The 26756-nt window shown below is 44.3% G+C and overlaps 1 long non-coding RNA gene across 1 annotated transcript in view; it reads left to right on the top strand.

Annotated features, from left to right (window-relative positions):
- The first annotated feature begins 20343 nt into the window (after positions 1-20343).
- Positions 20344-26756, top strand: part of LOC140219505 (uncharacterized) — a 38268-nt gene continuing 31855 nt past the window's right edge. Inside the window, exons 1-2 of the long non-coding RNA XR_011895824.1 lie at positions 20344-20416; positions 25498-25566. This is a non-coding gene — a long non-coding RNA (uncharacterized lncRNA). The remainder of the gene's footprint in view (positions 20417-25497; positions 25567-26756) is intronic.

Here is a 26756-nt window from a genome sequence, read left to right as displayed (position 1 = left end):
AGTGTAATGTAGACAATTTCCGAGAAAAACAATATTTATAATCTGTCGCTTATTTTTCTTCAGTACTGTGGTACGAATACGTATCTGCATTCTAAACGTTTGCAAACTACGACTACTCGCGCAAAAGACTTGCACAGAGCCTCCGTTGTAACAAGACTCACGATTGACACGTAAGCAATGCCGTGTCACTTAAAGTACGATGCCTCGCCTACAAAACACGCCTTCGTGTCTATCTTAAATAACGTTCACAACTCTCGCTTGACTGCATTCTATCGCGTAGCTCCCGGTTTCATCTTTCATCAAGGTAACAGCTCTGAAGATTCCGATGCACCCCACCTGAATGCAGACTACAACCTCGTCCCTTCGACGCTGCGTTCTTGGCATCTTCGGAACCCTTAAAAATGGTTCAAGATTGGTACGGTCTCTAAAACAATACACATTAGGTGTCAACTGTGAAACATGAAACTTACACGAGTTGTTTGCCAAAAAATTCAGAAGAAACGCTATATGCCCGCTACGAATTTAGTATGTGCAAATTATCTACAACAATGTAAAAGAAATTCTCACAGCCCACTGCTGTCTGCCAAACGTTTTGATTGTTTTGAGCATTGTTTGAGCAAGCCAGCGAAACCCATTCCTCGTTTGTAAGAGGTTACTTTTGCTTCCTTTCAAAGCGAATAGGATCGCCTTACGTGACCGTATTTTATTATCTGATTGGCTGAGTAGACGTGACAAGCATGCAGAAGGGGAAATAATTTCGGCGCAGTCGGGCCGGCGCAATGAAAGCAGATAACCTCAGGAGGAGAGTCGTGCTGGTATTTGCGGTTGGCCTACTTCTTAATTACCGGTCGGTCTCATGTTAAAAATTGTGGCTGCGTGCAAAGCAAGGGTAAAAATTGTAGCTAAAACAAACCCTCAGGGAAGATACACTTTGCATAGCGATGTCGTCTACTAGCCCAAAGGGCTCGGCAACGTTATGCTCCCAGACGAAAATTTAGCTAATAGGCAAATAAATCAATTTTCCCCGTCAGCTCCAAGCAGCTAGTGCCAGAGCGATCGGTGGGCAGTCATCTTCTCTTCATTTCGGAATAGGGCAGTCCTCGGCTATCCCGAAAAAAAAAACTCCGTTTTATTCGGCATATTAGTGCATCTTGAATGTGCACATGTCCCTTTGACGCGGTTAACTTTTGTGGTTTTGTTACGCCGCGTCACGGGCAGGCGAAGTGGGCACCAACCAAAAGCTTTTTACCGATTCCGGAGGGCTGTTGGTGAAAAAGGCGTAAAATTGGAGATAATATTTTTTTTCTCTAATCATGCATAATAAGTGTGTACTGTACAAGTCATATCATATGACGTGTTTTCATGGTTTTCCTGACGTCGTATGACAGATAATCGAACTGGGATTGCCCGAAAGAATTTTGACCAATCGTGGAGGGCGGATAGCAGAAATGGAATGGAAAAGTTTTGAACAGCTTTACGTTATAGCGCAACTGAACCAGACAGTTGAAATCGTCGGCCCATGATTTACTACGGGGCGTCGACAACCCTAGAGAACGAATACTGCCCATAAATAGATTGCTGGACCACTATTGACAAGGGAGTTGCAGCTGTTGGAAATTTATTTTTAAAGCAGAGGCTCAATTTGGCGGTGAAGATTTATGTAGCTGTTCGCAGCTTTATCTTTGAAGACTCCTCATCTTTATCTTTACCTTTTACAAGAAATTTAGTTAGGTGTTCATTATGATTATCAATGTTATCAACAAATGAAATGTTACTGGCAAAAAAGATTGCGAACAACGCAAAATAGATTGATAAACGAAGTGTGGTTACTAGGGACGTCACCACACAATTATATATTATTATGTAACTAAAAACAAGAGGTCCGTCTGCAGTTCAAAACTGTGGGACCTCTTTCTCTATATATTCTGTATATATGTACCTGTAATCAAACAATAAACTTGAACTTGAACTGCGGAGCGGCAACATTAAGGCTGTTTAACTGTACGCAGCCAGATGTGGTACAGATACTTATAAATACAAAAGAAACTAAGAATATGATATATTTCATCTCTCATGGTGTAAATGATATATTTCATCTCTCATAGTGCAGAAAGCCATCTTGGAGCCAAAATGAAGTTTTCGTACACTTCTTCCACCATTACCACACGAAAAACGTGATACATCATCAAAGACAAATTTGATGAATGCTTGGCAAAGAAGCAGGCGGTTCTGATTTTTTTAACCAAACATTTTCTAATGAAAGCAAAAGATATAATAACAAGGAATTGATACCCATAGCTTTGTTTACATGCAATCCTTACTTTATAGGAATTGTGAAACCTTTGTATTTGTCCAGGAGTAGTTGCGTAGTACTGACCCGCACTCACACGAACCGATAGAAGGCAATATATCATCGCGGCTAGAATGCTGTGTAGCCCTGAGAAAAAGTATGCCCCATGTGATTAGAAACAGCAACACATTTTTTTTAATGCAACCCCTATACAACTATGCATGAACCACGCGTGTCTTGATGTCAGTTGTTGTCATGCTCTGCTCTTGTGCTACTAAACACTGTCATTACCGTTACAATAAAATAGATGTTACTTTTTTGCCGGCCTTGTAAGCACAGCTCTCCATTCAATTTTTTTCCTAATTCCTGCGCAGCAGTGACATTCCGTTCCGCACTGTAATTCCTGGCGGTATATAATTTTTATTTTGCTATCCCTAATTGGTCATTGACATTGCCTCGTAAATTACGTGAGTATTGGCGCCAAGAATGGCCGAAAGAGATAATTCAAGTACGCTATCTGATGTGTTGTATGAATTGGGTCTCATACCGTTAGAACATTTTACTTTCACGTTTTATGGTTTCTCTCTTCACGTTGTCATTATATCAATTCTCTTCTAGTTACAAGCACAGGCGCTTGTCCTCATGAACGTGAAAGAGATACTTGCGGAAACTTACTTCAACGCAAATGCAACAGAACTGCCAATGGGTGTGTCTGCTCTTGCGGTGAGCGTTTTATATTGTTAGTAAGCGTCAGAAATATACACGTTTTGTGAATGCTTCACCAGTGGGGACAACTGAAGCTGTTTTAGTGCAAACTATATAAGTAACTAATCTTGCAAAAACAAATGCACCAGCAATCTATTATTACTGCCTTTTCTGTCCTAAACCTAAAAAAATCACGGATGCTTACGATATTCCCTAATGAAGAATTTGAGCACAGCTCTATACGTGCTTTCAATTCGCGACTTGGGCTGGCGCTGACAATCTGCCTTTCGCGACACATTGCAAACGCAGCGAAGTGTTGCACAACAAGTCACACTCATCCACAGCGATACCAGCAAGCAGAGTCGGCGGCTGTCGAAAATCCAATCCCCGGGTCAGTCGCGTCGGCTTTTACACATGACTCGTCATAGGCTTTAGAGTAATCGCTAGTGACCGCATGGCTTCCAAAAACTACTACATAATTACCGTCGCGCATACAATCAGATTACAAATACTATGGCGTCATCTCGTAGTCTCGTGTGTCACTCTGCTTTTCTTCTGACCCTTTCGGCATACTTTCATCCTCCGCTTCCTGGCTGAAGCTTTCACTCTACCCTCCTCCTCCACTTCCCTCCTCATGCTTTCTTCTTTCATCTCCCACGCTCGCCTTGATCTTTCGCCGTGCTCGTTCACTCGGTTACGAGGTACAACAATGTTGAGGAACAACGCAGGAACGGGTGCCTAAGAGCTTCACTCTAGAATTACATTAATTATATCCTCTCTTCACTAAGACGTTTCAATGTGGAATTCCACACTAACGTCATTCTGATCGATTATTATTATGCACTTAGGTAAAGATGAATAGCGTTTTAGCATTACCTAAAGTAATTGCGGCGGCACTTCTCGAGTTTTCAGTAAACATTTAATTTATTCAAGCTTTTCACCGTCAACAATGTAGCTTGCATTTTGAAAGCTGCTAATTTTGAGTAGACGTGTTAACATTCACTTTTCATGTAATCACGTCATTTCTGCACGGCCATCTTTCTCACAAGTGAAATAAATTGCGTTATAAATTTGCCTATTACGAAATAAAAGCCAATGAAAGACAGACAGTTTCTACTTGAAAGAATACCCACTTCATAGTAGGAGATGTCATTGTATGGTTGGGTGAACTACCGTTTAACTGAAAGCGTAGAAAGGTCTAATTAGATGAGGAAAGAATTCATTTCGGGTATTTATAAAAAATAATTAGATGATTCTCACCCAACTTACAATGTTTTTTCCTAAGTGCTAATCTAAAAGCCCGTACAATGTATGTTTTAGAAATTTTTAGCTGTTTATAAGTGGGAAAAAATTTCAGCGCCCGTCTATTCCGTAGTGTAGCTTCTGACGGCGTAAGAAACTGTAATTTTGAGAACACACCTGATGAAATTATTGTTTAGAAGTTACCTCGTGAAATACGTGAATAATCGCGAATTTAGTAAGTTTGTTTCAAATGCAATATTTGAACATCTGATGACTATGTTATTGTATTGACTGCACGCGAAGTGAAATTTCTTTTCGTGTCACGAAGCCTGCATCAACGGTTATTGATCCGAAGCACAACAACTGTTCGTCGCAAAATATGCTGATAAAAGGGCTTGTAGGGCAATTTATAATATCGTCACGTTGTAGTGACCGTCATGAACACATGAGAAAAGCTGTGAATGACGAAACAATTCTTTTTTTTTATTGGGTGAAGTAAGTGACATTCGGAACATATAGCGATGAAGTCATTTGGTAATCGACGAATTCTAATCAGCTGGTCAAGCACGTCGACTTTTATGCATAATTCGTGGAAGGTTATAGGGTAATCGCTGGTGACCGTGTGGTTTCAAGGAACCGGTGCACAATTCTTGTAATGCATGAACTCTGTTAATGCAAAGTACGGCGAGGACAAACTGCAGATATAATGAACAATAACATTAGCGTGTGTTCCAAATCATGCAGGCACGTCTTGAGCTGGGCGACTACGTTTAACATTTGTTAGCTAGAGAAAGATGAACACGTACACTTTTCAAGATATAGCTGGAAAATCAGTATTGCGCGCAGAGTGAGAAAAGCATGGTCTGTATATATAAAGATTCTTAGGTTGACCGCTTACGTACCTGTACATCGTTGACTTCATAACAATCCTTGTTGTTTTTTGAAAACCACCGTTGTTCCTGCGAACCTTTAGGCACTTCGATCACAAAATCCACATAATTTTGACCACCTATTACCACAGATATGACATCATTAACAAAAAATCATTTATGTGAATGCGAGTATATTGAGAACCCTGATAGAAAATCAATCTCACCCAATGTCAACACAGGAAATACTACTACTGCAACCTACTAGCTTTTTGCTGTAGAATCAATTTTTGACCTTTTGTTCAGTATAAAGGGCACACTCACTGTGCATTTAAGGATTTATGCCTTTCTCTGTGCTATATCGTAGTATTCAATTTGGTACTATGTAATATGCTCTTTAGATGTATTTTTGTTTCAATACAGTTGTATATAACTCAGTTTTGGCTACTACAATTTTGTGCGCGTTTATGGAATTGCTGTTGAGCAATGCCGGGAAATTGCCCGCAGTGCCAGAAATTGAGGAGAATATGCACTATCCAACAACGAGCGCTAAGGTGAGCGTTCGGCTTCACAAAAATACATGTGTCTGATTTGTGGAGACAAAACAGGCAGTAGATGGAAACTAGTAAAACTTCTGAATGCATCATGGGGGTGTAAAAAATTGTATTTTGAATATCAGTGGCCTGCTGCTAAAGCCTGATCACTATTTCTACTCGAGGTTTTGTCGCAAAGCAATGTTTCACATAAGAATACCCCGAAAGTGACAAAAAAGGCTTGCCGTTGTGCGAATTCCTTATGGTCAAAATTATGGATTTCAGCACAATTAAGAAAACGAAAGAGATGAGAAAGGAGAAAAGAAGAAGACAGTGGACATGGCGAGTGCTAGCCCAATCCATTGTCTCCTCCTTCCCCTCCTTCTGAGGTCTCTTGTTTACTTGGCTGGTCTCAGTTTCAAAAATGACTTTATGCTTTTCAAACACCGTATTGCGTAATGGCACATATTTTTGTTATGCCGGCCTTACGTGCCCTTTCACTGCGGTAAAATACCAGAATAGCAGTATGCTGCACGTACTAGAGCATTTAGTTTTTTGTGTTTATCTTGCACACTTTATAGGAGCATGAGTTAGTATATTAGTGCAAAGTACGTTTTGTCGGAACGTTTTTGCAATATAGGATAATCTTTTCACTCATAAAAAAAAACCTTAACACTGGGCTAGTATTTTAACTGTCATAACTAGTGGCTCTGATAGGCAAACAAGTTTGGATAATTTTTCACTGGTTTGGGGTGACTGTGCGTTAGTGTAATTTGTTTAACTGGCGATTAAGCAGAAGTAGGCAAGCTTAGAGCCAGCTAGCGCAAGAGAGAGCTGAACAATGTAGTATATATACTGCTTTGCCGATAGAGCTGGCCATACTTATTCCAGAGAGACATAAACTTACTGTATGTGGAAATACATACATAAAACAAAAACAACAAAAACGCTAACCACAATGTATCTTTCTTTTGCAGGAATTGCGCCACTAACGCTGTTATCTGTGGAACCAGCTGCCAGATAATTATTTTTTCTTATACATATTCATTCTTTAGGAGCGCCTCCTAGATGTCTGCTTTCAGGTGCAATAAAGGAAAGATTCAATATATATATTTTTTTAATTTATAAGAAGCCAGCAATAACATAATAAATTGCTTATCTCAATATGTACAAAAGTGTTGTACCACAGCTTCCACTCTCCATTCTCATTACCACTCTCTGTTCAGAAAGAGCAACCACTTACCCTAAAGCAGCCGGTTTCTTCAAATTCCTACCCATGTAAGAGCTGATGGCATGCTTGCCTTGTAATATGACCGTTGCATTAACGGCTGCCTCTTTGGACGCAATTATATCACTTAACGTTCTGCAAGCGCATTTAACAAAAAACTGATTAGCGTAAACCGGCATCTGGGTATCCTTAGAAAATTGAACAAGAAATTTTATTTTTGTGAGCATTCCTTTCCATATTTTTATGCAATTGATTCTTCTGACATTTCATAGAGAAATCAACCCTTCCAAATGATGCAGATAAAAAAAAAATATTTCTCACGCCGAGGAGTTCTGAAAGAAGGGTCGTACCACCTGCTACCGTTAGGCGTGGAATCGAGTAGTACGGATTCCGACCGCCTGCCTCACTGGTCAACTTCTTTATCGAATGTGAAGCATCTATGTCGCTTATTCCCGGTAATTACTGCGTGTGTTTTTTACAACTACAGCACCAATACCAACAGCTAACCCCGTGTATTCCTTGGCCAGACGTGCTACAAGACCGTCCTAGAATAGCTGATTGCCTCATTCGCAACAATCATGCTTCCAAGTCCAAAATTTGGGCTACCTATCGATACACGCAACACATCAATATGAAGATAATTGTTTAGAAAAACATGAATATATCGATAACTTTTGTAATAAAAGAAATCATAACCTATGTTTGAGCAAGAGGTATTGCTGCTATTTCCGACTACCCTTCAGCTGTTGGAGTGCATTCTCTAACTTTTCTTTAATGTGATCGACCCTGTCCCTACTTTAGCGTTTAATTAAAAAGCGAGTACATTCGTCCAATTACGGCTCAAACCTGTGCCACTAGGACGGTTAAAGTCCACAAGAAGCGAGTGCTGGTACGAGAATAACGAAAGTGCGACCCTCGCCCTGGGATATTGGCTCGCCATGAAATCAACGCCGTTTAGTTTGATCGTACATGCACTTCATCGCACTGACATTATTCAGAGGCAAATTTATCAAACAGAAATAAGGCGAGAGAGAAAGTCGTAGCGCTTACCTTAAACTCGATGTCACACGACGCCGACTGTACATGGAATTGAAGCAAGACCAAACACCGAAAGCTTCCTTGACAACGCAGATATAGATCGCTTTGCTAAGTTCTCTACCCATGTGTAGTGCGCACAGGCGGATGAAATTTCCGCGTTTTTGTAAGTCTCAAAACACTAGCTAAACACAACCAAAACTGGGAAATACTGGACAAAGCGCATTGGCCGGAGGAAAGTTCCCTTTGTGCTGCTGAATAACCATTAGGGTAGCGATGGTGCCAGCTATAGTAACCTTTTCTACAGCGAAGCTGTGTATGGCTACCCCGACAAATTATCCGCGTCCGTGCGTGTTCATCGTCTCATCGACAAAAGTTTTCGTCTTCACAAATATTGTAAAAGAGAGCCTAGTCTTGTAGGTTAATTAGCATAAGTGTCAAAACCTATGACGTAGGCGACTATAGGAATATGTTGGGCAGTAGCGCTCAAACTGCTTTGTCGAAATCGCAGTAGAAAGTGTGCTTTCTTGTTTTGCTTTCTGTGTCTCCGAAGAAACCTGGATCTAACCTGCTAGCTGTAATACGGTGTACATTCGCACCATCTGCGCAGAACGGTTTAGGTCCATAATGAGGGCGCTGGATGATTCGCGAAGCAACATCTTTATTGCTTAAAAAGAGAGGACGCGCACAAATAGACGAACTAAACGCAGCAAAAGATACTTCATTAATACAAGTATTTGTTGAAAAACTAATGCAAGGAAACAAGACCAGCGACAATTCCGGCTCCCTTTGGTACCCTATCCGGTCTCCGCATGTAAGCGTATATAGCTGTATTAGCTTGCGTCACCATTATATATCTGCGCCTAAAACAAATCGTCATTCACAAGCACTTGGTTTAGTAAAATATACCATCTGTGTCTGAACAGGTGAACAGTATTGTGAACAAAAAGCACTTAAAACAGCTACAGAGAGCAGCGAAGGAGGATACCACATCTCGTGGTTTCCAGCTCATCTAGATAGCTCAGTTAACCGGCTTGAATGTATTCCTAACGAGCAGGCCCACCGGAGAGCGCGCGATTTCACGTACCGCGCTGTCGCGAGTAGCCAAGCTTGGAACGAGGTCAGTAACCACAAAGATCCTTTATGTACTTGTCACGAAATTGTTTGTCGTTATAGACTGCGCAGGAGGACATTTCCACCCCCTCACACCAAATTGAACAAACCTCAGGCTAGCACACTCAGACATCTGCAAACCCGTTCGCATCCTACTCCTCGGTCCCTGAACAGGATAGATCCTGACCACTGGCAGTCGTGCCCCAAATGTGATCATGAATTATGCACTTTTGGACACATGCTCTGGTTGTGCCCAGCCCTCAACGCCTCTGCACCCATCACAAAAGAACAATGGCAGGAATCCCTCAAGAGCAGCAATCTGCATATTCAACTCCAGGCTGTCCAGAGGGCCCACGCCATTGAGGCGGGGCTTCATCGCCCGGCCCCATGGTGGGCAGAGCCACCGACTGGATTTTCGAGAGCCTTCGGCTTTGGCTCCCCAAGATATCATTACCGCAGGACCCAAATAAAGTTCTTGTCATGCCATGTCATGTCTGTAGCCTTTATTCGAGGACGCATAGCGACAGCGATTCCACTAAACGGCCACTGACGGGGCAAGCGCAACTTCATCTATTTAACTGACTGCTTTAAAAAGAGCAGGTTCTTGTGTGTCGTCATTATTATAAATTGGAATTTACGACTTCCGTCGGTACGAGGCAAGTTGTAGCTCAAAAACAGTAATGTTTATTTAGCATGGATTTGCGTATGTAGCAGTGCTTTTTAATTATTTCGGAAGATCATGAAAGCGTTCCAACTCAGTTAAGAATGGACAGTTTTAGCGGGGTATCCGTAACAGCTCTGCGTACGCAGGAAACGCGTGGAGGCGGCATCGCGCATGCGCAGTACGGAGAACATGCACGGTCACTTGCGTGCACAGGCACCTTTCCAAAAGCTGCACAGCGTCCGCTCCCGGCTGTGCGGCCTTTGCGGGACGCTCTCGCGTGTGCTCGCATGCCCACGAGAGCGCATTTTTCGATATTGCTCCGACCGATGATGTGCCTCTAGCTTGTGGTTCGACTTCGTGGCGGCTGATATTGGCTACACAGATTCAGGAGCTGGCATATGGTGCCACTGAGTAGCGAATTACCGGCTCCTGCGCGTACAAGTCAGCAATACTCTTCTAAACTTCTGTGTCCTGCCAACTATAGCCGTTTTATGCGGGCGTGCTTCCCTAAGTACACACGACCTCGCGCGCTGCGTTCGCGAGTGGTTGCGGACGCCCAACTAAAGCTGCCTAATATGTAAGGACCACGCAACGTACGGACACATTCGTAGCAGTGAATGATCCCCACGTCACTTTCAAGATCAAGGAGTCCTTTGTGAACTTAGCACAGAAACAGCGCTTATGTTTGCTGGTTAACGAAGTTCGTTAACATTGCCATGTGGCATGCATGGAGCAATCAATGAATGTGAGCGGGTTCATACAACAATAATAAACACACCCGAACGCATACACGCACACGCACACATACACGCACAAACACACACACGCAAACACACACACACAAGCACGCACGCACACACACAGTCTTTTTTAAACCACGAAAGAGAGTGAGAACGTACATGTAAAAAACGTACAGTTCAGCAACGCAGCCATTGCAAATAAGAAAGGTTATGCGAGTTCCTACGTGAACAGATAAATACAAACAGAGTTGTGCGAATACATGCGAAATTGCCGCGCGACTGGCTGCTCGAGGCACTTTGCGTGTGTTCGCAGGTTTCTTTGAAAACACGCTTTGAGAAACACATTTATGAAGCACCTATTGAAAGAAAGAAAGTTGTATCGGGAGTTTTTCATGTTGCTCTAGAATTTCATAAGTTACACTTACATCTAGTAATAATATTTAAGAAGATAATTCATAAACAACACTTATTGTCTAATTGGGTGGAGCGCAAAAAACAATCCGAGTACGTCCAGGCGATGCCAAACATTACATTGGTTCAGTCCAGCTACGTATTATTTGCATATATTTAAAATTTTGCTCAAGCTAAGTTAAACACCCTGCATATGTCGTTGTGAAGATCATCTGAGTACATGCGCATGCATTACACTAAAACGAGTAACTCAATATCTGACCAAAACACACACCATAAACTGCAACGAAATCAGGAAAAAAATCTATTGTTCTTTTTGACCTATAGCATCTTGGCAGTTGCAAGCGTTGTGCACTTGGTCTGGTATATAGCGTGACTTGACTAAAAACTTTAATGAAACCTCTGTGTTGCTGTGTATATGCATCCCTTCTTTTTTTCCTCACCTTTGTCTTTCATCACTCTTTCTTGTTCCTTTACCCTCTTCCTCTCTGCGTAGTAGCCGGCGAGAGCATGCGTGCTCGCGCCGACATCTCTGCCTTTCTATTACTTCTCCCTTCCGCGAAATAGGCTGATTAAAGAGCCTTTTTTATCACCTTCAAATGTTAGTGAAACCTGATAGAGGGCATGAAGACTACAATGTGTTCCGCGAATAAATATGAAGTTTTTCTCACAGGTGTGTTACTCTGTTGACAATGCCCTAAGTTAGCGTTCAAAGTAAAATCGCTTAGAGTCAGTCTTGGAAGGCTCTTTTCTTAGGATGGCGTAGCTGGTTGTGAATGATGGTTCACATGTTTGCTCATCTGTTGACCGGTAAACCTCACCTCACTGTTACCACGTAATATTATTTGACTACGGTTATTTTCATTTACCTTTCTAATTTGGCAACCTGCAATACTTAGGTGCAGCAGGCAGGGCTTAGTTTCTTGTTCTAATTATTTAATTTTTATTAATTTTATTGCCCATCACAATCTTTATGTTACCACGTAATGAATGCTGGGTGAGTAGAATGTTTCATTTATTTTAAATATTGTGTGAAAAAAAATACTGAAAACATCTCTTTTGTTACGAAAGATCAGCAAGCATAACAATTTCAACTCTGATAAGGAAACGTAGTCCCAAACACAGGAGGGCGCAGCCGATATTAAATCTAGAAATCTAAAACGTCCCTCGAAGAGTGAAATATTTGATACGGTTATCATTCTTCAGGAACAATCTGCGATCTTGTGTTACTGCCTAAATGTTTTAACTGTTCTTGGGGGGTGATCCCGATGATAGGGCCGCCTAACAGAGTGGTACAAACCACACAGAGATGTCATACCATGGTGTGGGGAATACCATAGTCATGGTGTTCAGGAGAGCTGTTTTGCAATGTCCTCTCGCCACAGCAAGCGTCTCGAGAAGGCGTCGTTTAGACGCTGCGTGTCTGGAAGGAGGCACTGTCGTGGTTGATTAAGTTGGTCAGCGTTTCTTCTCGAGCTATTCAGACGCATCCTCTGTGACTAGGTGCAGTCGCAGGCACCCTGCAGAATTCCGAACTAGTAATTGAGGACCTAGCGCTGTATTTACAGGTTCGCTTTCGCGAACTGGTATGGCACGGTGAAAAAGTGAGCGCCAATTTCTTCATAGCGCGATGACTGTGACATCTGAAAGGAGTACCGACCACCGCCCGTCCACGCTTAGCCAACCACTGCGTCAGCTATCACCTAGCATGATCGAGCGCGACTATTCGCGCGCCCGCTCGACCAACAACGGGCGCCGTGCACTGCGTCGCAAAAGTATGAAACATTGCCCGAAATAAGCCAAGACAGATAGATTGATGCGAAAGCACTGAATGCGCGACCGAGCGAGAAAGTCGGTGTCTGTAGCAGCGAAACGGCATCTAAATTTTCATTGGCTGCGATGCCACGTCACGCTTGCGCCTTGACGGAGTAAAGCGGGAAAGAGGGACAACCAACTGCCGCGCTGGTGCGTCGGGTGTTACGTGAGAGGAGAGGGCATCGCCGCGACATCACGTCACCTTTGCTCTCGGAAGCCAGTGTAACCCGCGCCATTCTTGTCCGCGCAAAGCGGCGCCTACGTTCTACCTTTGACTCACTAAACGCTATAAAAATAAATGCATAACAAAGAAAAACAATAAAAGGTATAACACGTTGGCGGTAGTGAGCTTTGAATCTACGACTCTGCGACCCCACCTTTAGCAGCCGAGTGTTTTAAGCACTGGTCTAAACCAGCGGCCGCTATTTAGCAGGCCTAGGCACTCTGCTTAATGACATTGTACTACTTGGACCAAAATTTCCATTGACAAGCCCTGCGTGACAAAAACGGTGATGCCAAAATCACCGCGGCGTACTCGGTATCCTCTCCATTAGATTCTATGGCAGTCGGGAAAAGTAGCATGACGTCAAGAATCGAAGTGCACTGGTGTTGTGGTATATAGGAGGTGTTGTTCAAGCGTCTCAATGCGCTCGCTTATCGGCGAGGAGTTCAAACTCGAGGGACCGCTCAGCGGCGTCCCTTTGAACAGCAATGCTTTCGCTTTCACAACTCGTAGGAAGTGCCTAGGTGTTCTCGGCATGTTATTTTGCATCCGGGTTACAAAGCGTATCCAGAAAGAAATTCAGTAGCGCGACTTTCACACCACTCACACTCCGAAGCAGAAGAGAACGAGAAATAGTAATCTCTGTATTTATCAAGCAATAAAGGTTATGCAGGGGAAGCAACAAACATAGCAACCTAATAAACAATAAGCGGCAATCGTAGTGGATTCAAAACTGTTCGCAAATGCATGTATATATTGTAGTTTTCGGCACCACCAGCTAGAATATTTACTAGTTTTATTCTCTGCGAAAATAAACTATGAATATTTGCATCCCGACCTCTCAGCCAGGTTCAAAATAAAGTTAGCTGACTGACAATTCGTGCTCGCCATATATTAGATTTCACAGCAGGCATGTACACATTGTACAGAGAGAGAGAGAGAGAAAGGCAAAGGAAAGACAGGGAGGTTAACCAGAGATTATCTCCGGTTGGCTACCCTGTACTGGGGGAGGGGAAAGGGGATGCAATAGGTGAGAAAGAAGGGTAAAAAAAGGAAAAAAAACCTAAGCACACACACGCACGTACACACGAACTATTTCTGTGGGCACTGTCACGCAACCCGCAAAGGCATTCCTAGTCTTACGCAGTGTCACCGTACAGTCCTGCGCCACACAGTGTACTGTCACAATTTGTCAGAAAGTCCCGTGTCTTTCAAGTATCGCAGCAGCGCCTTCATAGCGGATCGCGCTGATGTTCGCGTAGGCCAGGTTCCAAGGATCTTGTTTGCTGTCATTGGGCGCTTGTCCAATTTGTCTAAGGTGGCTGAGAGGACAGTTCTTTGTGGGTTAAAACGAGAGCACTGACAAAGAAGATGCTCGATCGTTTCGTTGCACCCGCAGAAGTCACACAGTGGGCTGTTGGCCATTCCGATAAGGAAAGAGTAGGCATTTGAAAATGCTACTCCAAGCCATAGACGGATAAGAAGGGTGCAGTCACGTCGTGGAAGCTCGGGCGGAATATGGAGCTGTAAATTAGGGTCCAGAGTATAGAGGCGTGCACTTGTGAAATCGGATGAATTCCACTGGGCTAATGTCAGCTCACGCGCAAGTGCGGCAAGTTTTTTCGCTGCGTCGGCTCTCGAAAGAGGAATGGCAACGCAGTTGACGCCGTCATGGGCAGATCGGGCAGCTGCGTCTGCTCGATCATTGCCATGTATGCCACAGTGACTAGGCAACCACTGATATATTATATCGTGTCCTTCGTCAACTAGTCGATGGTGGACTTCTCTGATTTCTGCGGCGAGCTGCCCATGTGATCCATGGCGCAGTGCTGAGAGTACACTCTGTAGGGCTGCCTTGGAATCACAGAAGATTGACCATGCGTGGGATGGTTCCTCCTTAATAAAATGAAGAGCCGCACGCAGGGCTACCAGTTCAGCAGCTGTCGTTGATGATACATGTGACGTCTTTAGCTGTATCTTGACGGATCTTCGTGGTATCACCACAGCGGCAGCTGCGCTTGCAGATGTTACTGAACCGTCGATGTAAACGTGTACGCGGCCACTGTGCACCTTATGTAAAAGTTCTAACGTGGCCTGCTTAAGGGCAAACGATGGCATGTTGGCTTTCTTCATGATTCCTGGGATGGTGAGGCGTATGTCAGGTCTGTGCAGGCACCATAAAGGTAAGGATAGTCTTGCTGCAGGCATGTAGTTCGATGGCAATGAGGTACGATTGGCATCAATTAAACGACTGAAAGTTGTGTGTGGCCTTTTCTTGGGTAGAGCGGCAAGATGGTGAGAAGGTAATCGGGCAACGTGCCGAATATGCGCCCTGAGAGCGTCGGTTGCCAAGTGCGTTGATATTGGGTGATCTCGAGCTATGACAATCGTTGCCGCTGTAGACGCACACCTCGGAAGACCGAGACACGTCCTTAGGGCTCGAGCTTGTAGTCCCTGGAGTACACGCAGGTTTGTTTTGCAGGTGTTCCCAATCACAGGGAGGCTGTATCTTGCGAAACCGAGGAACAAGGCGTTATACAGCTGCAGCATTGACCGCACCGAAGTGCCCCATGACTTTCCGCCGAGAAATTTGAGGAGATGTGTTATTGTCAATAATCTCTTCTTCAGGTATGAAACATGCGGGCTCCATGATAGGTCTCGGTCAATAATTACCCCTAAGAAGCGGTGTTTCCGTGCATTTGCTACTGCTTGCCCATTGACCTTTACACTGTAACGCTGCATTTCCTTCCGAGTGAATGTAACAAGGCAGCATTTCTCTGAAGACAGCTCTAAGTTCTGTTTTCGCAAGTACAGAGATGTTATCGTAGCTGCCTTTTGTAGCCGTGCTCGTACCTGCAGTCGTGTTACGGCAGACGCCCAAATGCAGATATCGTCGGCATATATTGATACCTGAACTGTGTTGGGCAAGCATCGGACTAGGCCAACGAGCACTAGGTTGAATAGCGTCGGGCTCAACACTCCGCCTTGCGGTGCTCCACGGCACGTTTGGTGTTGAGTCGTGGCGCCATCCTCGGTCATCACGAAGAAATGCCTGTCGGTCAAATAACTGCACAGCCACTGAAAAGTGCGGCCACCGATTCCGGCTTCAATAAGAGCACTTATAATGGCATAATGTGCTATATTATCATAGGCGCCTTTTATGTCTAAGAATAATGCAGCAGTGAGTCGTTTCCGGCGTTTTTGATGCTGAACAAACGTAACCAAATCGATGACATTATCTATGGATGAGCGCCCTCGCCGGAAGCCAGACATAGCATCTGGGTACACGTTGTAATTTTCCAGGTACCATTCCAGGCGCGTCAAAATCATTCGTTCCATTATTTTCTCTATGCAGCTGGCCAGAGCGATGGGGCGGTACGATGACAAGTTTAACGGTGATTTACCAGGTTTGAGAAGTGGAACCAAGCGGCTGCATTTCCAGTCACGTGGAACCAAACCGTTGCGCCAAGACTCGTTGTAATGGTTTAGTAGCATGAGTCGTGCTTTCTGCCCAAGATTGGCGAGCGCCGCATAGGTAACCACTCCGGGCCAGGTGACGAAGAGCGCCTGCAAGTCGCCAGTGCCGCTTCAAGCTCCTCCAGCGAAAAAATTACATGCATGCGGGAATCCCGTGGCACAGGAGTAGCACATGGTGTAATTGCGCGTTGGAACTGCAAGCTGGAAAGTCTTGAGCAAAATTCTTCAGCAATGTCAATTTCGCTGCGACCTTGGTGCAAAGCGAGGGCTTTGAAAGGGACACGCTGTTGTGGTGATACGCGAAGCCCACGCACGGTTCTCCATATCTGAGATAATCGTTGACGTGGATCCAACGACTCACAGAAACGTTTCCATCTTTGAGATTGTAGTGCATCGATGTGACGTTGAATCTTCTTTTGCATCCGCCTTGCCTCCCGGAGATCATGGATGGATTTAGTTCTCCTGTATCTTCTTTCAGCCCACCGGCGAATTGCTCGTAGTCGCTGCAGTTCTGCTTCAAATTCTGCATATTTCGGGAAAGGCTGGAAACTACGCGTAGCCTCTTGCATGGCTTTTTGAATTTCGTGTTCCGGACTTGAGTGGTTCCCTTGCTGACATACTCCCTCCATGTGCGACCGAAACGCCGACCAGTCAATTCGCCGGAGCGTCATGGAGGAGCATTTCGATAGTCCCTTGATCTTCAGGTACGTCGGAATATGGTCGCTTCCATGTGTTTCGATGTCTGTAAACCATTGCACGTTTCTTTCAAGAAGCCGAGAAACCAGGGTCAAGTCTAGGCAGCTGCTGTAGGTAGGCCCACGTAAATATGTCGGACTACCATCGTTGAGGCAGTAAAGGTCGTGCTATTCAAGGCAAAGGATGCTATTCGCCTTCCCCTGGAGTCCATCTTCAGGCTCCCCCAAAGCGGATGGTGAGCATGAAAATCTCCTGTGAGAATCGTAGGGCCGAGTGTCGCTGATAGCACGTCGTGCAGTCGTTTAGAGTCGAAGCCACTTGAAGGAGCAATGTACACAGCGACGAGTGTGAACGTAAGCTTATTCGTTTTCACGATTAAACAAACGTACTGGTTGTCGTCGTGAGGCGGAACTGGGTGCAATACGTAAGTCAGATCACATCTAATATATACAATTACCTTGCTTACATCACCACAGGTAGAGGACATGAATGCCTCATAGCCAGAAATACGTATAACATTCTGCACGTTCGGTTCGCAAATTACGAGGATGGGAAAACGGTTTTCGAAGACAAAATGTCTAAAATCTGAAATTCTTGATTTGAGACCACGGGCATTCTACTGCAGTAAAGATGCTTTCTTGACTTCCTTGTGGAAGGGCAGCGAGGGGCGGGCCATGGTGCTATGCGATGCTTTCAAGTACTGGAGTCAGCGCGTCCAATACTTGCAGTGCGCTACGAGCAGCTGGAGTGTCCATGTTTGTCAGTAGCAGGCGCATGACATTCGAGAGCGATTTGAGCATGCCAATCACTTCTGAGTCCTTGTCTTGTATTTGGTCAACTGTAGTGACATTTGACTGTAAATGGCGAGTCATTTGCTGTGGCTCTGGCGCGTGACATGTCCTCGGCAGTGCCGGCCACGCATCACTTGATGAAGCATGGCCACTTCTTTCGTTGACATTCGTGCTCTTACTGGAGACAGATGGAACAGGAGGTGGCGTTGCCGGACGAGACGTTTCCCTTGAACCGGAAGAGGGTTTCATAGACTTTCGTTTCCGGGAGCGATGTCGCCTTATCGCTTCAGAAGCATCTCTGTGTGACGATCCGTCTCTGGCCATTTTTCTCAAGATTTTCTGCTCTTTCTTTAGGCGTGGACAGTCTTTTGAGGACGCAGCGTGCGATCCTTGACAATTTGGGCCTTGAGCTCTGTTGCACGGCAAGTGTCGGTGTCGTGGTGTTCGGAACATCGTGGGCATATCGTTGTATTTCGGCAGACAGCACTCACATGTCCAATTCTTTGACACCATCTGCACTGAAGTGGTTTGGGTACGAAAGGTCGTACCACATGACGAAAGTGGCCGACCTTTACATGTGATGGTAGGCAGTCACCTTTAAACACGACCCTTACACAGGTCGACTTGCCAAGGCGCCGAGCTTGTAGTAAGGCAACACCATCTGTCGCAGGTTTGATTAAAATTGGCAGGTCGTTGTCGTTAATGGATGTGTCAATGTCATAAACAACACCGGCCGTTGTTTCGTTGTCTTGCGGAATGAGGTAGTGGACATTGATGTTGCCCAGGAGCCACATTGTACAGGCTGTCCCACATAACTTGAGCCAAGAATTTAAAAATGAGAGGCGCGTCGGAAGCAAATTGAATAGAACACATACTACTCGCAATTGCCTATAGTAACTCAGATATTTTTTTTTCTTTTCCCCATAAGTCACTAATTATTTAGTGTAAGTGCCTAGCTTTTTGATTATTGGCTGAGGACCCCAAGTATGATAACACATTTGTAGAGCACCTTCAGAAACCACCGATTCATTTGTTTCCATTAAGATACGTCTGACGTAGTCCTCATTTCCGGTTTACAAAGAAAGCCCGCGAAATATGAAAAAAAAAAAAAAACACATGACGGAGTGCTTGCGCAGCAGTATCGTTCTGTTCTCAAGCGTGCGTCCAGTGAAGATGGCCGGCTTTCGTCGGATGACGGCGACTATGCATGCTGCTGTCCGAGCACTGCCGATGAGATAAAGAACGCCCTTGCTCGTCGCCAGTCCCGATGCAGCCGACCTTGTTCACCGAACGCACGCTTGAGAACAGCGCAATGCCACTGCGCAAATGCTCCATCACGTGGCTTTTTTTTATATTTCGCGGTCTTTCTTTGCAACCCGAAAAAAAAAAGGAGCTGCTTGAGACGTGTCCTAAAAGGAAACAACTCGATCGGTAGTTTCTGAAGGTGCGCTAGAAAACTGCGTATTATACTTTGGGTCCTCAGCCAATAATGAAAAAGTTCGTCAATTAAACTTAATTAGGGAGTTACGGGGGAAAACGAAATGCTGTCTGAGTTACTACAGGCTATTGCGAATAGTATGCGTTCGGTTCAATTCGCTTCTGACGCGCCTTTCATTTTTAATTTCTTGGCTGAAGTTATGTGGGGCACCCTGTGTATTGTGCACAGCGACTTCGCTTGCCTACTCAACTGAAGTACTTGAATTTTTTTAGCAATGTAACGTGTGCTTCATTGTCCTGTCACTACCAGAAATGCTTATTGTTTGTTTTTTTGGCAAAAGTAAAAACGCACATGTTAGCCACTTTGTGACTCCTCCTTTGTTCGCCACGCATACAATCCTCCAAAAAGCAGCACCTTATTTCTGGCGCTAAGGAGTTCGCGATAACACATTATATTCTCGCGCATGGCGATAGCATTACCTTTACAAGAATATCGCGGACATCATTATTGCACTACTTGTCGTGCAGCCCCAGCAACCATACTCTCCGAATCAAGTAAGTACTGATGGCATCAACTGATTGAATAATTGCTGCGATATCAAATTGAAGAAAAACCAGGTTCGAACATTTAAGACTCTCTCCTGATAATTAAATGAAAGTAGAGTAGCCTCAATGTTTTTCTACTATAGTTGGCGTTACTGGCGCAAAAATCTAAGCGTGCCACTGACGGCATAAGAGTGAAACACATTTCAAATTTATTCACTCGAAACGTACGAGTTGATGCTATGTCTGCGATTTCTAACGCGATGGCGAACTGCTTGGAGGCGTAAATGGTGGATTGTTATGCCTGAACCAGGACATTTGCTTTTCTGACATATCTACATTTTCTAAATAAAGAGTTAAAAAGATTCCTTATATTATATGTACTGAGAAGAAAGGGACATAGTTGTTGGATTTGTGCCTACTGATACATTGCCTCCACTACTGTTTCCCTGCTTTTTACGGTTAGCGGAACCGCCTGCAGCGTGCATGCGTTTTATTTGTTGCGAAAAGGTGCTTACTTAGGACTTTTTGCAGGTACACATGACGTCAGAATACGGTGTAGTTTGTTTGCTCATGGTTACAATTTTACTTCTGGCAAATTCCGGTAAGTAATTCACCACCCTAAGTCAAGGATATTCATGTTCAACATTAGGGCCACCAAATAACCCACATGTAGTAAGCAGCAGTGTAGACATCTTTTCTTTATAACAACTGGCAGGCTTAATGCTTGTTAGTCTTGGAGTGGACATATACTCTTGCCGAGTAGAAATGAGTGGCGCATTTACTTGTATGTGGTATGTGCTGCGAAGAGTTGTAATGAACTCGCCGATGAGGCACAAACCCTGCGAGGCGCATCATAAAGGAAGGAAACTTGCACCTCTCCTAGAAAACAAGTTAGGAAGTGACGTGAAGAAGCTAAGTTATTTATAATTGCTGAATATTTGAAAAAAAAAATAAGAAGGTAAGCACAAAACGAAAACTCAGAATGTATACGAGTGCCAACAGGATTGCAATTAAAATTGATGAGTGTGGTTTCCTCTAGCATGAACCTTCCAGACCCACATCCCCGAAAGGCACCTGGTTCTCATACGACAGGCGTAATTTTCATTTTGGAAAGCTGCAGTCACTATGAGACATAGTTTAGCGTACCAATCAAAACAACAAATCGTTATCTGCTGAGTAGCATGCAAAGTCACATGTCTGCCATGTATCGATAAATCTTTTCAAGCAGCATTGTACTACCTAAAGGACACGTAGCCGTACCTCATCCCTAAAGCGACCCCTTACATTGTTCCCCAGTTTTGTGGCAGTCTCATTTTGTTTCCCGCTGCATTTGTAACACTGCAAACCTATTCCGGCCTATGCTAAAAAAAACTTTCTGATGAAACAGTGCTCGTGTTCTAGCTGTTTTTTTCTTTCGTGCCACCATCTTTTATAGCGTTCCGATTCTCGAGGTACTTCACGCCCTTTCCGTGGGCTAAGTATATATCTAATCATATATCTCTCATGTACATCTAACCGTTTTCCCGTCTACCTGTGTCACTGGGAAGTACATGGTCGAATTGGTGAGCGCATGGGGCTGCTGCGCTGACGGAACAGGTATCGAAACCAACCACCGGACCAACTTAGCTCACTGAGTATGTGGCCCGTGTACAAGTGTGCCAGTCTTCAACGAACATCCTTCACCTTTTGGAACACGGTTGGTGAGGGACTGCGATGGTACACTCCTTGACGCCAACATTGATAAATAGGTATCTGTCACTGGGATTCTCCTGCTCGGAAACGATGCAAAGCATACCCTACACTGCTCCGATGCCCAGCAAAATCAGACCTACGTCACAGGTGTTCCTGATGGAGAGCAAGCCGGCGCACCAGCAGACGAAGCTACAATTGCGCTTGGTGTGCTTTAGCGAACTTCGCTACGAATGCTCTTAAAATGTGCCGCTTTCAAATTAATATCTCGCCAACTTGGGCCCCTGATTATGTGTAACTTAGAGTGCGGCAAGCGAGGGGTCAATTCTCGACGTTTGTAGACACCGGCGCACCACGCTTGTCGTCTCCGAGGCCACACGCAGACTTCTCAGCAGGGCCATGAGATGGCGCAACGTGTCCAGAAAAAAAATATTGCGAGAGGGTAGCCTGGTTGCCACATGACGAGTTACTCGGCGTTTGCAAGCAGCCGCGTGCCATGCTTTTTTTTTTTTTTTGAATGAGTGAGTGTCAACTTTATTATTAGAAGGGGTAAGAAATAAGGAAGGCTAAGCTACGTAGGCTGCCAGGCTGAGCTTCACGATGGCGTTTTCAGCTCGTGCCAGGACCCGTGTTTCGATGTCTCGGTCGGTGCTGGAGAGAAGGGCCTCCCATTGTTCGTCGGTAGGGGTAGGCGCGACGAGGTCGGCGGGCGGGGGGTCTTCCGGGCAGCCCCAGAGGATGTGGTTCAAGGAGGCAACGTCGCCGCACAGGCAGCAGCGTGGATCAATGACACCAGGGTGAATGTGCGAATACACTATGGGGCACGTATAGGTGCGGGTCTGGAGGCGACGCCAAAACTACGCACGGGCTCCGCGGCGGCTGAGCTTAGTGGTGCCGAGCGTTCTTAAGAAAGTGTGACAAAGAAGCGCTGCTGCAGTACTGGCCGCATACATAGCTCGTTTCGTTGTTGGCAATGCGTTTTGTCGCTATATTGATTCTGTGCTAAATTCATTGCTGTCGACCGTCATCATGAGTTGTGTTTAAATAGAATCGGCTGTTTAAATCCGGCCCAATTTGGGTGTAAAAAATATCAATGTCAAATTATCATACAAATCTCCAAGGCTATTTCAGTGGAGGGAAAAGTCTACGAGGTATCTCCACCCACTTCTCAACAAATACGCTGAGGTACATCTAGTAAACGTTATGTAGCAGCTCAAGCTAATGTGTCCTAGCTCATGCTAATTCAATGTAATGGGATAACCATTGCGCAATTGGAGCTTTTCAGAGAATCAGAAACACTTATAAGGACTCATACAGTAGTCATTGGTGCCCTAAAGGGCGATGTCGTTTTTCTTGTAATTTCACTATTTCATGTTTATAGTACTTCCATAGTTCGTTCTTCATCCCACATAGCCACTATGTTGCTGCCACAGTTGTACACATTAACAGAAAATTTGACGGTAAGCCAAAGCACTTTTAGAAATCTGTGTGAAGCTATGCCTTTGCGAAGCGGTTAAGGAAATGCTATAATTGACTGATAGAAATCTAGGGCGGCGTGCCTGTTCACTAACGCACCTGCGCTACGCAGTGTGACAAGTCGTATATTGCCTTGTATTTCTTGGTTTCTTCTAACTTATTTTAAATGCGCCTGTTATATGCGGATTAGTGCCATAGTAATGAAATAATAATTATCACGAGTATGCAGCTATCATTTTAAAGTAATAGTTGGCGCTGGTCTGCGAAAAGTATAAGACGGATTTTGGCATTTTTCGCAATAGCACTGTGTTTTGTCGTATCAAAGCCGGCAACAAAAAAGTGATTGTGGCCTAATTGGAGCATGACACGTCTCTAATAGGCTGCCTACGTTGGAATCGTAGTGCGAGTAATGCCGACTAAACGACCTAGGCGAAAGCATGCATGGTACGGTGTGCACAGAACGCTCCTCCTTAAAGAAAAAAAAAGTGCCAACAAATAAAGCAGCACAAGCAACAAACAATACTTATTCTTGTGGTCGGTGGCGTGTTAAAAAAAAAAATGTCTTTACATCCGAACGCATTCCTGTTATTTCGTACACTCTATATGCATTTCTGCAGGAGGGATAATTTTCCCTTTATTAATAAATAAAAAGCAACTTTCAGTTATTACACCTTACTTAGCCTGAATAAATTTTGAAACTCTATATTTTTCCTGTCCATAATATTTGCTATATTAGTTCGAGAGACGCGGGCGCAGTTGACTGAAACATTTAACACTCTGAAAAGAAGGAAGGTATAATGTTGTAAAAAAGCAGTCTAAGTCAAAAACAGTGATCCATGCATCTGGACCTTACGCAATAGCATTAGTATCCCAGAGAAAGAACTTAAATTTGGCATTTTATTATTGAAGTGTAGATAAATTACAGCAACCCCTCCCCTGCAATGTTCCTGGATTGAGAAGTATTTTTTTATGAGGTCTTGCGTTGGTGCTTGTCGTTATTTTACGATTTTTGTAGAACTAATAATCAAGAAGGGACTCAAGTGACAAGACGATGCCCTGCTAAGCACGCCAGGCAAAGAACTATACCTATACCGTCATACGTAGTATAGTTGGAACCTCTAAAATATATAATTTGCAGCGAACATGAAGAACGTGCTCTATACTTAGTTACAGATGGGAATAAGCTGCCAGATCTAGAAACTTAGACGCCATATAAGGCATAATGAATATGCAGGGCAAGCAATTAGTGCACAGTATCTCAGAATACACTGCCAAATCTTGAAACGTAAAACTCATATAAGGGACGTTCTGAACAAGGAATGAGCCATATAAAGAACTATATACGGTCATATATGGCAGATGATACGTATTTGATAGGTAATATCCCATCTCCTGTCACCTATATTCTTGTAGGTGACACTATGTCGAGTTTATGAGTCAGATATGTACCCACTTTAACATTCGGCAATGGGTGCGTTATTGGGAAATAGCGGTAGAGTACTTCGTTAAGACGCTGAAAAAATATGATGTGTTAATAGAGAACATTTCAAGGGAACAAGATCTGTGGCCTTGAGACTCAAAATTTCCAAGTATACATCTGCAAACTTGCGATGGTCCTTTGGTGGCAACATAATGAAAAACAAGCTAATGTGTCGAAGTAACTTAAGATACAGATGGCAAGTATCACATCGGATAGAATTAGCTCCCTAGTATCTTGTACGTGCATCATTATACACTTGCACACTGTCTTTGCCCAGCACGGGCTCCAATGTAACATTAGTACTTGAAGAAAAGAGCGCCACGAAGACACGGACTAAAAGAGGAACATGTACGACGGACAAGACGTGTTCCTCTTTTGGTCGGCGTCTTCATCACGCTCTTTTCTTCAAGTATGCAAAACCAACTCGCCCACATCAACCTTCTGCTGCTTCAGGTAACATTCAGCTACTTCAGGTACTTCAGGTAACATTCAGGTACTTGTTCCGCATACTAATCTCTGACGCCCTCGACTGCAACTCGCGTCGGATCGAATAAAATATTGAACACCTGCCGTGCGTTTCACCTCCTCATTGCGTCCCATTTCTCCTGCTTATCCGGATGGCACTTTTAACAAGCGTGATTCATGGCAGTTTTTGAAGTCAAGATGTGTCAGCCGTGGCCGTGCATGTTACTGGCGCAGAAAGCAACGGAGGCAGTTGCAGTAATTGAAGCCGACAGGTTTCTGCTAGCGTTTGTAGATGTTTTCCTTCAAGTGTGCGCTTCACTAGTGCTCACTCTGCGGCCTTTCTTTATCCCCTCTCTTATTCCTTCGCCGTGTGCAGGGTAGCAAATCGGATGAATCGGTTATCCTCCCTGGCTCTGCTTGGCTCTCTATCTCTCTATCGATACGTGCAAAGCTGAGAATTGTGAACTGTGACTGATGAATCCTGTCTTTTACATAAATGAGCTGATTGCGTGCCTGCCTGTAAATTTGTGCAACTCGCACGGCATTTCTTTGAATATGCCCTCGTATCGCAGGTTCAATGTGGAAAATAAATCAGACTGAAGAACAGTCTCGAAAAAGACCAACTATGCATCCAGTAAAGGGTGAGTGTTCTATGTAAAAGTCACCCGGTTTCGTTCGCAGTTCATTGCTGCACGCAGCTCATAAGAACAAGTACACTTGCTTTTCGAAAATGACAACAGGGAAACAGCGACTAAAAAATTAAATGATTTAAATAGTGGCACCCGATCTTCTCAAGCTACTCAAGTTTGACCTGGAAAACACACACGCGGTATTTCGGGATGGGGTCTACAAACAAATGCATGCAACCGCGACTGATGATTGACGGGTTCTGCGGACATGACTTGTTGACTTGTTACTCGATGTCTATATTCAGTTCATTATACTCTATGTCAAGTGTACATTTGCGTGTGCTTCCATTGTGTTATAATACCTCTCTTTTGTTCTACTTACTTGGTATGATATCATTACACACTGTATTTGATTTGGGGAAAATGCTGTCTGATGTGTAATCCCGAGGAGAAGGCCTTGTCAGAAAACATGCGTGTTTCCTTTTGCCACGCCTCGTGGACATACCTACAACATTGTATATGCGCCCGAAATAAAGAAATATTGATTGATTGGAATATCAGTTACGGCGGCGAACCTTGCCATGGAGTCAGTGGAGACACGGCCTTTGACTTCTTTCAAGTGCCCCCCAAAGATCTGCACTATAATGATGACCGCTTTTGCATAATCAAGAAGGAAGCTGTAGAGGCATTCTTGGCACATCTGAACAGCATATAGACATTCATTTTGTTTACAACTGAACCAGCTGGACTCTAGACCATTTTCCATAATGAAGATCCTTTGTACCTGGCCATTCGCATCGATGGCAGAGAAGGCCACTAAAGCGCTCTTGAAATGCCTCAAGTCGACAGATCTTGGGAATACTGTGTAGCCTCGGTGCGAACCTTCCACTGTGCGTGACACTGTGCTCTCTCTCTCTCCTCTCTTTTCGTCCCCATACCCCTTCCCTCAGCAGGGTAGCAAATCGGGCGTGCTTCTGCTTAACCTCCCTGCCTTTCTTGTCTTCTATTTTTCTCTCTCTCTCACAGACACACAGAACTGAAACGGGGGTCTCTGGTCTCTGGTTTTTTCGTAAAGAGCTGGTGGAAAAAAAAAGAAACAAACAGCCGCCTTTCTCCTGGTGTCTTCATGAAACAGACGTACACCGGTCGCTACTTGCACTACGAGTCTATTCACCATGCCGTTCACAAACGCTAAGTTGTCT

The sequence above is a fragment of the Dermacentor andersoni genome, chromosome 7 (genome assembly GCF_023375885.2).
Source record: "Dermacentor andersoni chromosome 7, qqDerAnde1_hic_scaffold, whole genome shotgun sequence".
Lineage (NCBI taxonomy): Eukaryota > Metazoa > Arthropoda > Arachnida > Ixodida > Ixodidae > Dermacentor > Dermacentor andersoni.
This window is presented reverse-complemented; position numbering and strand designations above follow the sequence as displayed.